Here is a 16432-nt window from a genome sequence, read left to right on the forward strand (position 1 = left end):
CAGATAAATTTACCCTTTAGAACAGATACTGTTCCTAAGGGCATCAAACTTTTTGGGAGTGATGGGGGAAGGGAAAGGAATTAGGAACTTCTTTCCCATAGAAGCAGTGCATGTCTGGTGCTTCTGGAAATGTGGTTTTCAGTAAGAATGGGATGTATGTCTTTGCACCATCAGAGCACCATGCACGCATGTGTGCAAGAGCATCTGGCTAGTGTGCCCTATAGCATGAGTGGTACTGTGAATTATAAAAGTAACTTAAATTGTTAGTGAAATAAAACATTCTTTCCTTTAAATTGCATTTTTTCGGTACATTTAAATATTGTATTATTTTGAAAAGCACAAAATTGTAGCAATAGCAAAATGCAAATATGCCACTATGGGTAGCGGTAGACTACTGGTCCTGGTCACCTATCTCTGAATGTACTGGAGTTTGGTCAAGGGCATTAGAGAAAAGTTGTACTTTTATGAAGGCTCATACTTGTATGTCCACTGTGCAAACTGAGCTTTTTTCCTAGTTGCATAAGAACTATGTGTATAGGAGCTAATAATGCTGAGTGGGCACGAGATCTCCCTTTCTGCGAAACTTCTTAAGTTCAGGCATCAGAAAAAAAGGGTAAAATAGTATCAGGGGAGATCTTCTCCTGTATGATAGAGTGTAGCAGAAGGCTTAGGGAGGCAGTACAGAGGTCTGAAAAAGTGTCCGTCTGTACTGTCGTGGTACTATAAATCAGACACATGTTCAAGAAAGACATGTTCCTGCATGACTTCCCCAGAAGTCTTGTACTGTGTATAACAAAAGACAACAGATGTAGACAGGAGAAGAAAAGATAGAAGGATTTTGGTCAGATGGGCAACTTGCAGTCACCCACAGTGGACTTTTTCTGACATTGAAACAAAGGAGGGTTTTGAAGAATTATTTTTTGAGGTGATTTTGCAAGGTTGGTGGAGAATTCATCAGTATGAGGCAGTATCAGAGAAAGTACAAAGGTGCTTGTTTGAAAACATGGTAAGCAGGCAAAGGACAGTGACCCTGGCTAGATATAAGTGAAATATGATGATAAGAAAATAGATCTATTGAGGATTAATGGAAGAGCCCTTAAAAGTGAAGATACACAATTGCTTTTGGAAGAGAAAACTTGGGAAAACAATGAAGGGGTATGACCAAAGCAACAAGATTAGAAAACTGTCTTTGTAGGTTTGAGTCAAAACTTGTCAAGCTAGTCAAATAAAGCTGAAGTGATGTTACAATCAAATTTTCGCATTGCGTAAAACACAGTGTCTATCACTTCAAGATCCATTCATAATACATCAGAAGACTTCACAGTACCTGAATAGTCTTTCTTAGGATTGGCTTGTCTCCTTTTATAGAGAGAAAAGATATTCTGATACAAAGATGGGGAGTTCCACTGTACTCAGATAGGAGATGACATAGGTCAATTGCCTGTGTAAACTGGCTGGTAGCTTCAAAGGACCCCTTCTTTGTCTGTTTTGTCCACATGAAGATGTGGAAATAAGAGGAATTGTGGTGGCGTGTTTCAGATTACTTTAAGAACTAAAAAATGTCTCTTCTCTAGACTATTAGAATAATTCTGATATTTTTTGCACTTAACACTCAGAAATTATTCAGGTTTTTCTTTAACTCCCTTTTTTCTCGCTAACCTTAAGCTGCATTTTTGTTGCATTGGATTCTAACTTCATCTAGTTCTATCTAGGGATACACCATTGACCTTGGGTAGTTCATATTTGTTTAAAGTTGTGATCCATGGCAATAATTACAGTGCCATAGTACAGTATGTGTGGTTAAACTTCAACTTATCTGCTTGTTTAGAGTTTGTCCCAAATAACTTGGAAAATACTTCAGGCTATTTCAGCAGAGATATCCAATAAAAGAATTGTATTGCGTAAACTGAAGTAACTTATTTCCAAAGCATTAATTTGGTAAAACCTGAAAAAGGTTTTCTCTAGATCAGTTTCAAGCAATGCTGACAGACAAATGCACACACCAAAAAGTTTGGTTATTGAAACTACTTAATAGTTCATCCTTTTAAATAACACACAGAACTTCTTGATCCAAGATAACACTAAGCCTGAACTGCTTATCAGAAGTACTTTCATTTGTTTCATTTTTCCTACTTTTGTATATAGTATAACTTGCTTCCCTAAACCATGTCTGTAATTTCAGTAGAATAAATATTATAAGCAGGGACTTGTGTTTTGTTTTATGGGTATCCACCATTCTAAATCTACTAGCTATTACGTATAGATGTTCTTGTAATACAAGGATTTACAGGATGTTGCTCAGTACTGCTATGTATCTCCTTTGCTGGAAATTACCATTTATGTAGCAGAGTCGGGAGAAGGAAAGATGTGGCCATTCCCATAGCGAGCATTACGTGGGGATGGGATAAATATCAGAGGACAGTAGAATTAAAAAGCAAGTAGAAATTTTGACAGAGGTTCTCTCAAAACCCTTTAAGATGCAAAGTTCTGTTACTCTGAATGGAATATTAATTCTGAATTTAATTACTGATAATTTCAGTGTCAATTTGTACTTATTTGCCCAGTGCCCGTGTATCTTTGATGCATTTTGATGGTTTGCTATTTATAATGCTATTATTAATGCTCTTTATAATAATTTATAATCCCCAGTATCAATACAGGCTGGGGGATGAAGGGATTGAGAGCAGCCGTGCAGGGGAGGACTTGGGAGTGCTGGGGGATGAAAAGCTGGGCATCAGCCGGCGATGTGCACTCGCAGCCCAGAAAGCCAACCACATCCTGGGCTGCAGCAAGAGCAGCGTGGCCAGCAGGTCGAGGGAGGGGATTCTGCCCCTCCGCTCCACTCTGGTGAGACCCCACCTGCAGTACTGCATCCAGCTCTGGGGTCCTCAGCACAGGAAAGACATGGACCTGCTGGAGCGGGTCCAGAGGAGGGACACGAAAATGATGAGGGGGCTGGAACACCTCTCCTGTGAGGACAGGCTGAGAGAGTTGGGGTTGTTCAGCCTGGAGAAGAGAAGGCTCCAGGGAGACCTTATAGCAGCCTTCCAGTACTTAAAGGGGGCTTGTCAGAAAGATGGAGAAAGGCTTTTTTAGCAGGGCATGTAGTGACAGAACAAGGGGCATCGGTTTTAAAGTGAAAGAGGGTAGATTCAGATTGAACATAAGGAAGACGGTTTTTATGATGAGGGTGGCAAAACACTGGAACAGGTTGCCCAGAGAGGTTGTGGATGCCCCATCCTGGAAGTGTTCAAGGCCAGGCTGGACGGGGCTTTGAGCAACCTGGTCTAGTGAAAGATGTCCCTGCCCATGGCTGGGTGGGTTGGACTAGATCTTTCAAGGTCTCTTCCAACCCAAACCATTCTGATTTTATGATTCTATGAATGCTCTGAAATACCTCAACTTGTCTCATCTTTGCTGGCACATCTGAATTCATCATCAAGGGAAAAACAGGCTCTGAGATTGAGTACTTGTTAAAAAGGTGTTATAATCACCACTTTTAGCAAAGCGGGAGATAGAAGACAAAGATTTTGTGAAGAAGTTATGTTAAGAAATGGAAAAAACCTGGTTTAGGTTAAAAAGAAACAGTTCTGTTCAACTGATCTTTGTGTACATGCAGACACACTCCACATTGTTTAGCTTTTCATAATGCAAACTTCTTGAAAACAGCTTGAAGGGAAGGTAGAATGGCCAAAGAACATGACATATCATAGAATTTATTTTCTTTCAGCAATAATCATGCAGGAAAAATGGAGCCTGATCCCATGGATGCTTCATTTCATTAACTATATGAAAAAGCATATTACAATTGTATTGTGCATGGATTTAGGAAAAATTTAAATGGAATATTCAATCAAATGTCAGTTGAACTATAGACAGAAACATTTCATTAAAATTTTGGGAGATTATATGGCTAATGGCATTGTCTAAAGTGACATTATTTGGCTATGCATTTTGCCAACCTTTTCAAATAATTCAGTACAGTACAACCTTAAATCTTTTCTATGCGTTTTTTTCCACCAGAGGGTGCTGGCCAATTTTTTAAAATATAAGTTACGCAGGGATAATTTAAGGTGCTGTACATAGCAGAAACCTGAAACAGGAACTAAAAAAGAAGCTTCCCATCTTTGTTTATTAAGATAGCCTCAACAGGAGCAGCTGCTGAGTAATTCAGTTCTTAGCAGGGCAGTGTTTATATCCTGGATTTCAGAGAGTGTCCTGCTGTAATGCACAAGACCTATCTAGGCAGTGGACATTATCACTTTGCAGTACTTGAAGCACCAGTTTGGAAACTCTGACTTAGATTCTCGTAATTATGATGGTAAGAAGTAACTAGCTTTCAGAGTGTTTCTTCTGAATCCTTGTAGAAATACCAGTAGCTGGTTTTTTTTGTTTGGTTTTGGGTGTTGGTTTTTTTTGTTTGTTTGTTTTTGGTTTTTTTTAGAGAGGACTGTAGCCCATGAACTGGAATGTTTTAATGTCCTGGCACAGTGACAGAGGACAGAGTGGAAAATATTTTGCCAGAGAGTCCTGTACTCTTGCTCTAGTGGGAGCTGATGCTAGAAGTTTTAGAGGAAGGTGCACGTAGCTTAGCAATACCAATAGGATGAACTAGTAAAGAACAGTCTATGCCTATGAAATGGCTGGAGATTCATATGAAATTAATTTTAATTCTTCGGCCATTGGAGGGTGGGGGGGAACGTAGGGAAAATACCTTTCTATATAGTGCATTTGGCTGTGATGTGGATATTGGGAGTTGTGAGCATCAGTATTCACAGGCAGATCCCAAACCTATGTTTAAAGTTATTTTTATAGTTTATTCTCAAACTGAATCTTTCTGCTTTGGAAAGAAAGCTCGTACATGTTTAATTGGGATATCTGAAGATGTTCAAACTGCTTTGGACTTGATAGTCATTGAAGACCTTTAGTAACTAGGAGACTGGAAAGATAACTTCAAAATGTATTGTGGACATTATGCAGTCTCTCAAAACTTCCTGAGTAACCTCACTAGGCTTTTGTTCTTCCATGTACAAAACTTCAGTCTGGTGGACTGGAAAGCAGTCCTGCATGTAGCTACCAGCCCAGAGAGCAAATGTTTTCCCTACAGGGATGCTTGCAGACCACCCATCCACCGAATATTGCTTTTAGAGAAACCGTAATTCGGAGAAAGACGTGCCTTCCTTTTGCTATGTAGCTTCGAGGGCTCAAGGTCACTGTACCATGTCTAAAAGCGTTAAAGCATTTAGCACATGTGGCAAATTGACCCATACATAGTTTGGTGGAAATGTTCTCACTTCCAAGTATCTTCAAGAAGCCCGCGAAGCCCTACTTGATTGCCTCGGAAGAACATGTCGCTGTCACCGCAGGTGACTCCAGTGCCATTGCTTGCACGGCAGCCCACCCCGGGTTTGGTTTGGGGGTTTTGGGGCGTTCTTCGCCGACTGGGCAGGACGAGTGACAGGCCACGCGGCAGCAGGTGGCAGGCGGGTAAGAGACAGCCGATTTTTCGTCTCCGCGCATAGACTGGGCCGCGTCTCCTCGGGGAGCAGCTGGACTTGCCGCCCGCCGGCAGGCCCGAGGACGGGAGGGAGCACGGGCACGCTGCTCCGCGGGGACGGCGCTGGCCTCCCCGGGGGCCCGTCCTGCTGGGGGGCCGCGCCGGCGCCCTGACCCCGCGGCCCGGCTGGTCCCAGGGAGCCGCCGGCCGCGCCGGGCCGGGCCGGGCCGGGCCGGGCCAGGCCGAGCCGCCCCTCCCGGCCCGCGGCCGCCCCAAGGCCAAGGACGGCGCGGCGCACCTGCGGGCGCCGGCTCCTGCGCAGTGCCTGCGCGCTCGCACGCTCCTGCCCCGCCCCGCCCCGCGCCGATTGGCGAGCGCTCCCGTGCGAGGCAGCGGTTGGCCGGCGGGCCCGTCAGTCCGGCACGCCCCGTCCCCTCCCGTCGATTCCCCCCCCCCGCCCCCCCCCGCTCTCGGCCGGCCTGGGCCTGCGTCCTCGGCGGCTGCGGCGGGCGGGGGGCTCGGTCCGGCGGGTGGGCGGCCGGCTCTGCGGCGCTGAAGGTGCCCACCCTCCCCCCCCCCCGCTGCCGGCGGGGTCCCCGCGCCGAGAGGGCTCGCGGGCGACGCTGGGCGCAGCCGTCCCCGGACAGGTGAGACGTGGACGAGCCCTGCTGTGCCTGGAGGATAGGTGGGACCCGGCCGCTCCCGCCCCGCCCCGCCGGGCTGCGGGCCCGGCCGCCGCAGCCCCCCTCCCCCCCACGCCGTCCCCGCTCGGGCGTGTGCCGCGGGAGGAGCTCTGCGGCGACGGGCCCGGCCGGGAGCCCACCCTCCGGGGGCGCGCCGCTTGTGGGAAGCCCGCGGCTCCCGGCCTTGCGGGGGGGCGGCGAGCGCGGCGCGGGGCGCAGCCCGTCTCCGCCGGCGGCGGTGGCGCGCGGGCCCGGCGCGGCCTCTGGCGCGGCGCGCGGGCAGGTGCGCGGGCGGGGGGAGGGGAGGGGAGGCCCCGCCCCGTCGGCGCCGTTCCGGGGCTCGGGCCCCACCGGGCTCTGGCCGGGGGCCGGCGGCGGCGGCGGCGGCTGCCCGCGCCGCGCGGCCTTGCGGCGGCGGGGCGCGACCGGGCCGGGCCGGCAGCCCCTCATTGAACGGCCTCTCGGCCCGTCGCCCTGCCGGCCGTGCGCGGGCAGCCGCGTGACGTTCCCGCTCTGGACCGTGAGCCCCCCCCCCCCCCCCCGCCGCCCCGCCGGCGCTCGTGCCGCCGCCGCGCGCTTGCCCGCGGGCGCCGCTGGAGCGGGGAGGGGAGGGGCGGGGCGGGGCTGGCCCGCCGCGAGCGCCGCGCGCCTGGGACGCGGGAGCGGCCGCCCCTTTACACAAGGGGCGGGGGGCGCGGCGGGCGCGAGGGAGTGGGGTGGCGGCGCGCGCCGGGCAGCGCCAGCGGCCCTTGGGGGGGGCGGGGCCGGGGCCGGGGCCGGGGGGAGCGGGCGAAACCGACCGGGCTTGGCCGCGTCCTCCGCTGGGCTTGTGGGATGAAGGGGGGAAACCTGTTTGCGTGTCATGTGGACGGTGGGGTGCAGGTGCTGTTAGGGAGCTTCGGTTCAAATGATGCTTGATCTGGCTTCAGCACGCCTAAGGTTTTTGGCACGTGGCGGAGAGGGAACCGTTGTTGAAATTCGCAGCTGTAGAACCGCAGCGTGCCTTTGGTCTGCAGTCTGTTGTTGTGAACCCGAGACAATGGAGCGTGGGTAGTCTCTTGCCGTATTTATCATTGGAAAAAAAATTAAACCTGGGTTGGTCCCCCTCTTACAATGTGGTGGAAAGACACTCCTTGCCTTAACGACCTTATAGTTGAATGTAGCAATCCGTGCCTTTTATGTCCAACAGATGCTTTTAAAGTCAGGTTTGTTTTTGTGTTGAAAGGTCACGCTGCACTTAGTAGTTATTCCTCATGTGCGAGAAGGACAGGAAGAGTGCGTAACAAGGACGGAACTATGTGCCCTTGTTTGTTCATTTTCTGTATGTTGTCTGTCCTGCGTGGCGTAGCACCAGTTTGAAAAAAAAAAAAAATTGGAAAACTCTTACTTTAACAAAGTTATTTTATTCATTTTTCTGTTTGTTCACCTTATTTTAGTAAAGGGGTGACAGCTAGAAATCAATATGGGCAGTAGTTATGAGCTTTGCTTTTTGTTCCGTGTAAACTTTATTTCCAGGCTCTCAGCGCATTTTGTAATCAAACTTTACATGTGGATATGATAGTATATTTAAAAGCATTACTAATGAGCACCCTAGAAAATGAAAGGTATTTTAATTTATTGTGTATACAAATGTAAAATATCTTTAAAGCAAACTTACATAGGAAGCACAGCTTTTGTCAGACTATGAGACTGAGCAACTTATTCTTTAAAAAAAAATAAAATAATCTTTAAGTGACCATACTTGCTGTATCTTCTATCCCATTCAGTGTTTTCTGGACTAACAATGGTGAAATTGAATTCTGCTTGCTTATAGCTTTTCAGTCTCTTTGGTTAAAGTAATAAGTTGTATTGACAGCAAAAGCTCATCTTTCCTAACTGCCAAAAACGTATGTTTTTTTTAAATTAAACTTCAATCTGCAACAACATTTCTCTGTCTAAAACTTTTATTCTGCAAATTTTTTCTCCCATTTTTCATCATACGTGGGCTAATACCCCACGTGGAAAGGGGGCGGGGGCGCAGTGGTCAACACAGAGATCATCCCATTTAAAAATCATGCGTTCCATTCCTATGACACTTGAGAAGAGTAACTCTTTTCATCAGCAGCTCAAACTGACTTAGTTTCAAAATGGAGGTGTTTAGAAGCAAAAATGAATAGATAAAAATGGGAGTAGGGGAACTAGATAGTTATTGTATAAATTGGAATTTTTGAAGTACCACAGATAAAAAAGTAACCAAAGATTTTGGAGCCAGTTGTGCTTACTAGAACGCAGGACAGCAAGGAAAAAATTGGTACCTATTCTGGGGGAAGCAGGGAGGAAGCCTAGCAATATGTTTGTGTATTGCTAGGCAAATTGGGGAAAATCATTAATGTCTGTATAATGCAGATTTTTTTTTTTCTTCTGGTAAGAAACAGGATGTTGTATCAGACAAGAAGTATGAGATATTTTCCAGTAATAAATGTCAGACAGTATCTCCTGAGGAGAAACAGTTTAAAAGTCTGAGAACCAGATTTCTTCTTAAATTGCTAGATAGAAGTTGAGATCTCTGGCCTGCCAGTCCTGATTTTGAAGACTGAGAGTTCTCGTGTTGAGCTAACAAAAGGCAAGTGCTCCATTAAGCTTATTCCTTAATGTTACCTTGGTTATCTGTAGTGAACAAAATAATAGGGGAAAATAAGATGGGCTTTATTTTATAGTATATTGAAGAACAGAAATATTGGGGTAGTTAGGCAACAGAGTTCTGTGAGAAATTTGTCTTGCTAACTAAACCTAACTTTGTTCTTGTGTGCACTTGTAGGTTGAATTGACCAAGCTAACTAGGTAAAAACTATATGTTTACTCAATCAAGCACTCTAATACTATGTGATACTCAGGTTTAGGAAATAACAATGTATTATCCTTTTAGTAACCAAATGCAATAAGCGGATGGCTTACTGTCTGTCAGCTGTACTGGTACTAGCTGCTTATGAAAGAACCATTTTTTATAAGAATATACAGGGAATTGCGCTAGGTCTGACAGTGAGTCCACAACTTCATCAGTGATCTGGCAATAAATTTGTGAATGCCGTGGTTAACATTTGTAAATAACATAACTTCTTAAAAAAAAAAAAAACAACAACAAAAAACCCAAAAAAACTAGTTAAGACAGCCAGTCTGGACAGGGTGAAGTAGACCACTGGGCATGCTATGAATTTGAATAGAGTTTGTGTTAAGGTCAAACAGACTTTTATGTTGAAGAAGATGTACTGTAGGCTTCGCTTGAGGTACAAGGGAATGTGTTTTGAGGAGCAGACGTGCCGCAAATGATGCAGGCAGTCAAAATAGGTAAGCAGCGCAACAGGAACTCTCAGTGCAGTGTTACAGGAAAAAAGGATTAATTCTATAAATAAATGGACAAGGAAGTAGTGAACAGAATTAGGAAGAAGATTTTAAGTTCTGAAGTGTTTTGTGAAAATGATACTGGACTGCAATGCATGATTTTGATATTCTCCTTTTAAAAGGAAGGTAAAAGTTCTGAGTGCCCCAAAATTAGCAGTAAAAATGTTTTAAGAATTTGTGATGAGAGACTTAAAGAGCAAGATCAGCCTAATTGATTAAATGCAGGATCAAGGAGGGTCTTGAATACAAGAGATGTTTGCTGCAGTCAGCCTCTTCAAGACAGGCAAGAGAGATATCTACGAGAACATCAAAGTGATCAGATAAGTATTAGCTGTAGGGATTTATATGAGGAGACCAAAGAACAAGTATACAGTAAGTGTATGTCTTGGATAGTGTGTGGTGTTCTATCCCCATCCTCAGAAGGGTGTGAGGAAAATTAGAGAAGCTACAGAGCGGGGCCAGGGGACCAAAGTGAATGATGTGCTTGACTTACAAGGAGTAAACTGTAACTTGACTAGGAGGAGCCCTCAGCCTACAAGAGGTGTCTGAGAGAGGGTATGGTATCCTTCTAACGTCGTGACTGGAGTGTTGGAATGGAAGGAGACAGGTTCTTGAGGAGGGGCAGGCAGGGGAGACGAGGAGGGGTTGTCATCGTCTATGTCGGTGATCAGCTGGAGTGCATGGAGCTCTGCCTGGGGATGGATGAGGATCTGACCAAGAGCCTGTGGGTCACGATTAAAGGGAGGGCAGGGACAGGTGACTTTATAGTGGGGGGCTCCTACAGGCCACCTGACCAGGAAGACCGACTGGATGAGGCCCTCTGTAGAGAGGTAGGAGCAGCCTCACGTTCACAAGCCCTGGTCCTCGTGGGGGACTTCAACTACCCCGATACCTGTTGGAGGGACAACACAGCACAGCATAAGCAATCCAGGAGGTTCCTGGCATGTGTTGATGACCACTTCCTTCTCCAAGTGATAGGGGAGCCAACAAGGAGAGGTGCTGTGCTGCACCTTGTTCTTGCCAACAAAGAGGAGCTGGTGGGGAATGTGAAGCTCAAGGGCAGCCTTGGCTGCAGTGACCATGAAGTGGTGGAGCTCAAGATCCTTAGGGCAGCGAGGAGGCTACACAGCAAGCTTGCTGGCCTGGAGTTAAGGAGAGCAGACTTTGGCCTCTTCAGGGATCTGCTTGGTAGAATACCATGGGGTAAAGCCCTGGAGGGAAGAGGAGCCCAAGAAAGCTGGTTAATATTCAGGGGTCACCTCTTTCATGCATCCCAACAAAGAGGAAGTCAGGCAAAAACGCGAGGAGGCCTGCATGGATGAACAAGGAGCTCCTGGACAAACTCAAATGCAAAAACGAAGCCTACGGAGGGTGGAAGCAAGGGCAGGTAGCCTGGGTGCAATACAAATTGTCTGAGCAGCCAGGGATCAGGTTAGGAGAGCCCAAGCCCTGATAGAATTGAATCTGGCCAGGGACATCAAGGGCAACAAGAACAGCTCCTATAGATATGTCAGTGATAAAAGGAAGACTAGGGAAAATGTGGGCCCTCTCTGGAAGGAAATGGGAGACCTGGTTACCTGGGACATGGAGAAGGCTGAGGTACTCAATGACTTTTTTGTTTCAGTCTTCATTGGCCAGTGCTCCAGCCACACCGCCCAAGATGCAGAAGGCAAAGGCAGGGACTGTGAGAATGAAGAATCACCTGCTGTAGGCGGAGATCAGGTTCGAGACCATCTAAGGAACCTGAAGGTGCACAAGCCCATAGGACCTGATGAGATGCATCTGCGCGTCCTGAGGGAACCGGCGGGTGAAGTGGCTAAGCAACTATCCATCATATTTGAGAAGTCGTGGCAGTCCAGGGAAGTTCCCACTGACTCGGAAAGGGGAAACGTAATGCCCATTTTTAAAAAGGGAGAAAAGGAAGACATGGGGAACTACAGGCCAGTCAGTCTGAGCAACCTGGTCTAGTGGAAGGTGTCCCTGCCTGTGGCAGGGGGGGGTTGGGACTAGGTGATCTTTAAGGTCCGTTCCAATCCAAACCATTTGATGATTCCATGAATTGCGAAGTGAACAGGAAAGATTGGGTTTTTTTCTTATCATCTTTAATGTGAGAACCAGAGGGCATAAAATAAGACTAACAATAAAGCTACCTTTGGGAGCAGATATTTTTTCACAAAAACATTCATTTTCTCACAGGCTGCAGAACTTTAATGTTGTAGATGCTCCAAGTTTTGCAAAAAACTTTGTATATTTGCAAAGCAACTGGATAAATTTGTAAGAGGGAAGTCTAGAGGGACTATTAGGTGCGAAGATTTTTATCAGTGACTTAGAAAGTCCTTGAACTGCAAATCACGATTGCAAATCATGAGGGCCAGTTTAGAGCAGGTTGCTCAGCATCATCCTGAGTTTTGCATTTTGAGATTCCATAACCTCTCTGGGCAACTTGTTCCAATGCCTAGGCGTTTTCTTTGTGAATGTTTTTTTTCCTGATGTATGATTGGGGTTTACCTTCCTGTGACTTGCCTCTGTTGCCTGTTGTCTTTTCATGGCTTGCCTTGGAGAAAAATCTGCTTCCATCTTTGTAAGTTTACATTAGGCCATTAAAGCCAGCAACAGGATCAGTCCTTAGCATAGTCATTTTGAGATTAACAAACCCAGTTCTCTCAGCCTCTCCTCTTGCATCTGAGCTGTCTTTCTTATTTTTTGTCAATGAAAGCCCAATTTTCAGCTGGCCTTTATGTCATATATATTCTATTTCCTGAGTAATATGCTAGATACAGTCTTCAATCCAGATTTGTTTTCCGAAACTACATTAGGATGGCTTTCCAGATAATTCTCTTATTTCAACAGACTAATGCTTTGTTTAATATTAGTTTAATATCTTCAGGTTTATCTTATAAAATGCTATCTTCAAGTGATAGTAAATGAATAGTGGAAAGGTTGAGGTATTTTTTTTTTTAATACCAATTAGTGTTTTCAGGTTTCAAATATTGAATGAAAATATCTGCAACAGGTATGCGAATGTAGACTCCACTTTTGTGTTCTAGCAAAGCATAGCTGATCCTTTACCAAAGGAAAAAAGAATGCTTAAATAACACAGTTAAATTACGCTGCTTTCAGTGGTTTTCTTTTATGACTACATCTGTTGATTTCATAAGCAATCAGAAATAGATATTCAGAAGTATCACACCTCTTAAGTAAGTACAAGAATTTTTAACTAAAGAAGTAAACTAGTTTAAGTATGTAAAAAAAAAAAAAAAGACGTGTATTTTCTCATGTTTGGATCTGAAAGCAATTTCCTATTTTGCAGAAATTTCTCCAAAATAAACATTTAGGTGCGCTGTTATGGAACACGTTGCACCAAAGAAATTGAGGAAGATAGAAGGTTAACGGAAGCTTTAATACTTCCTTTAGCAAGTAATATGAAACATAAGGCTTTTTTGCGCTATCTTACAGGTACCTAAGACGTGGTTTGGGACTATCTAATCTTTATAGGTTTTTTTCTGATTCATGTCATTCCTTCGTATATGTAGTCCTAAATACCTTGGCTCAAAGCTTTTCAGCAGCTATCGTGGGTAACCAGATTATTGTAAAAAAAAAAAAAAAATTATTTTTTACTGAGTTTGTTGTGTGAAACACATGATTCCACTTGAATGAATGATAGTCTCTTTTAAAGTTTTTCAGTTAATCTGTGGTGAGGTGCAGAGGTCTTCTTTAATGCAGGATTCCAAATATTAATGAATTTTTCCCAACAAGAGTCTGTTTTCTTCCCTGTTAATGTTTTCATGGACTTCTGTTTGCTGACATCAGGTGGCATGTGTATCTGTTCCTGATAAGTTTTTTCTGTCTGCCTAATTGATGTCTGCAATATCAGATGACCTTTGACTATTAACAGCATAGGGGAGGTGGAGAAACAGGAAGAATTAATGCTGCCTAATTGAAAAGTTCAGATACACTGGAGACTGCCAGTGCAGAGTTTGGAAAGGCAATATTTTCAGATGTATCATATTTTTACTTGGGAAGTCAGTTTTCAAAGCCATTAAGGGTGAAGGAAGCAGATGGAACAGGGCACATGCAGACACACACACAAAACAAAAACTTAATTGCCAGGGAACAAATCTGATTAACAAAGCTGACATGGGATGTGAACATACATTATGTCTGTAATTTTTGTTGAAATATGTAAGTGGATGCTAACTCATTCATAACTTGTCACATTGATTCTTTTATGAATGAGGATCTTTTGCTCATGCAGGGAGTGCCTGCTGTATGTATACTCAGAGTTTGGATGAGTTTTGCATGTAGGAAGAGAATACTACTTTTCCACCAAAAGATGTCTGTCTTTGATGCCTGTAGGAATTACACGTATTTAAAGACTAGAAGATATACATTTTTCTAAGTGGAAGTTCCTTAACAATAGAAGGAGAATGGAGACTGCAGTACAGGCGCAGTAGTAACACCATATGATCTGCAGTGATTTTTAACTTTATCAAAGCAACATGGGCTTTAATGGGATTGTCATGTCAGTTTCCACATGAAAGTATCCATCTTTGAGATTATTTTCTTCTCATTTGGTGTATAATTTTCTTAAACATTAGCTATTACAAAAGTTGGTATAAGGCAGAAGAGGAGAAAAGGGAAGGGCTATGTCTAAATATCACCAAGCAAGTTCCCTACGCAGTATTTTCTCAGGTTTGTTGCTGATCAAGTTTGGTGGAAGAGCTGTGGCTTAATTTGCTGATACAGAGAAAGAAGAATGGTTGTATTTGGTTTTGTGTCCATTCTGCTTTGTTTAGTTAAGTCTTGAGGAAAACAAAGTGAGAATGAGTAGCATTTACCATGCATAAAGCACCTTGAAAGAAGTGATTAAAACCAGTAAGCAAACCCATATCAGCTTGGGCCCTATGTTGACTGACAGAGTGAGGAAGAGTTACAGGTACATATCTGGAGAATATTTAGTTATGAAATTCCTAATATGTTGCTCTTCCCTCTGTGATGTATGCTGTGATGTATGTTTGGGAATTTGTCGCATACCAATGAAACTAGAATGGGGAACTAGCCATCAAAGCTGGGAGGGAGAGCTAAGAACGAAAATACCGGAGTGCATGTTTCAGGTGAGGAATGCACAGCTTGAGAAGAACTGAGTTATATAATAAATGTCACCATAACCCTGTTTCCTGTTAATTTACAGGAATGTCATGCTTTTAAACAAGAGAGAAACCTGCTGAATAGCGAGAGCTAGACCCAACAATGGACTGATGGAAGCGTGCAGCAAAATGGGTTGAGTGAGTGCAGAACTACCTTATTCCACTGTAAGTACGCAACTGTAATTAAAGTAGTAAGTATTTTCCTGTTTCCACTTATGTTTGATACCAGAGATTACAGAAGAGTCTGTCAAACTGTAATTAAAGTAGTATTTTCCTGTTTTCACTTATGTTTGATACCAGAGAATAAAGAAGAGTCTGTCAGTTCTCCTCTGTTTATAGAACCTAGAGTCGTGTTAGTATTATACTGTAAGACAGCAGATAATATATTCCTTTTTCTGTGACCGTTTTATTGAGATTCCCCTAAAGTTTAACTCTCCTGAACATGTATCTTGTCCTTCTATCCTATGCAAGTCAGCAGACTTGTTTGAAGGGTAATGGCCTTTGAGGGAGGACTGCTAGAGAGAGAGTTGCAGCTCCGTCTTGATATGGATCAAGATGGTATTGGCTTTTTAACTTGTGGGTTTTTAATTATTTATTATTTGTTCTTTGTTAAGGACAAGTATTGCTTTTGTAGTTACTGTTGTTAACCTAGATATATTTTTCACTTTGTTCCCTTCAACATTATGCAAAAGTGCTTTCTCCCTTTTTTCCTCATTTTGTGTAGTAATCTTTCAGTTTCTTAGAATTTGCTAGGATGGAGTTTGTGTTCATGTTTCATTTACATGAAGTCATTGTCAGTTAACATAGGGTAACTGTGTTTACATTGTTACAAAAGTTGATTTATTATTTTTTTCCAGGTGCCAACAGGCAGCCTCCACGAGCTGCTTTTGTAAGGGCAACTCCTGCAGAATATCAACTGCATGTAGTCTAAATTAAGATAAAGTAATGTAATGCATCACAGCAAAACTCCCCAACTGCATTATGGGAAAGAAGTGGCCACTGAAATAGCAATATAGTGTTCTTTCACCGTTCCAGGAAAGTAAGGCCAGCAGTTCAAGGACGTTACTTCTAAAAAGTGTCAGTGGGAGGCTAGATTGGAAAGTCTGGTCTGATAGCCTTCTTGAATTGATGTGTGTATTACAGTCAAGATGTCTTCACACAATCATCTGTTGAAATGAGGACTGCTTCCAGGCCAATTCATTTTAAACCAGTCTTCTGAGATGCACGGGGTAGTTCTCTATGCTAGATTTACTGTCAAAGTTTAGAGGAAGCCTGAGACAATTGAAACTGGTAGTCTGATGTTCTTGAGAAGTGTCTTATCTAACTGAATAATCATCTCTGAGACCTGTACGCATAAAGCATTCAGATTCTTGCACTGAGTACTTTAAAATTTTGGAACGTGCATTTCTATATTATATCTACATTGGATTAGCTTTCAGTTTAGCACATCGATAGCTGATGCCTTAATCTTGCTTTCAAACTTGACAATATGACCATAAAGGTGTTAAAGGATTTCTTTATCTCAAAGCTTAAGATATGATACTTTCTTTTAACCTCAGCAGGGTCCAAGACATGGCTCTGTTGTGCCAATATATATGCCCTCCTATAAACACACATCTTCATAGCTCTGGGGAGATAGCTTTTTTTTTTTTTTCCCCCTTCCCATAACTGCTACTACCCTGAAAAGCTGCTGGTACTGCATACCTGCTTGTGTACCTGAAAGCCAA

General features: G+C 44.0%; 1 protein-coding gene across 8 annotated transcripts in view; it reads left to right on the forward strand.

The window, feature by feature from the left end:
- The first annotated feature begins 5963 nt into the window (after window positions 1-5963).
- RALGPS1 (Ral GEF with PH domain and SH3 binding motif 1) overlaps window positions 5964-16432 on the forward strand; it is a 133909-nt gene continuing 123440 nt past the window's right edge. For 7 of the 8 annotated variants that reach the window (XR_012654196.1, XM_075056133.1, XM_075056131.1 and 4 more), the window contains exons 1-2: window positions 5964-6144; window positions 14750-14870. The gene's annotated coding sequence lies outside the window, so the exon portion shown is untranslated. Of the gene's footprint in view, window positions 6145-11182; window positions 11281-14749; window positions 14871-16432 lie in introns of all 8 variants that reach the window. The other variant, XM_075056132.1, reaches the window with a different exon arrangement.

The sequence above is a fragment of the Buteo buteo genome, chromosome 23, assembly GCF_964188355.1.
Source record: "Buteo buteo chromosome 23, bButBut1.hap1.1, whole genome shotgun sequence".
NCBI lineage: Eukaryota > Metazoa > Chordata > Aves > Accipitriformes > Accipitridae > Buteo > Buteo buteo.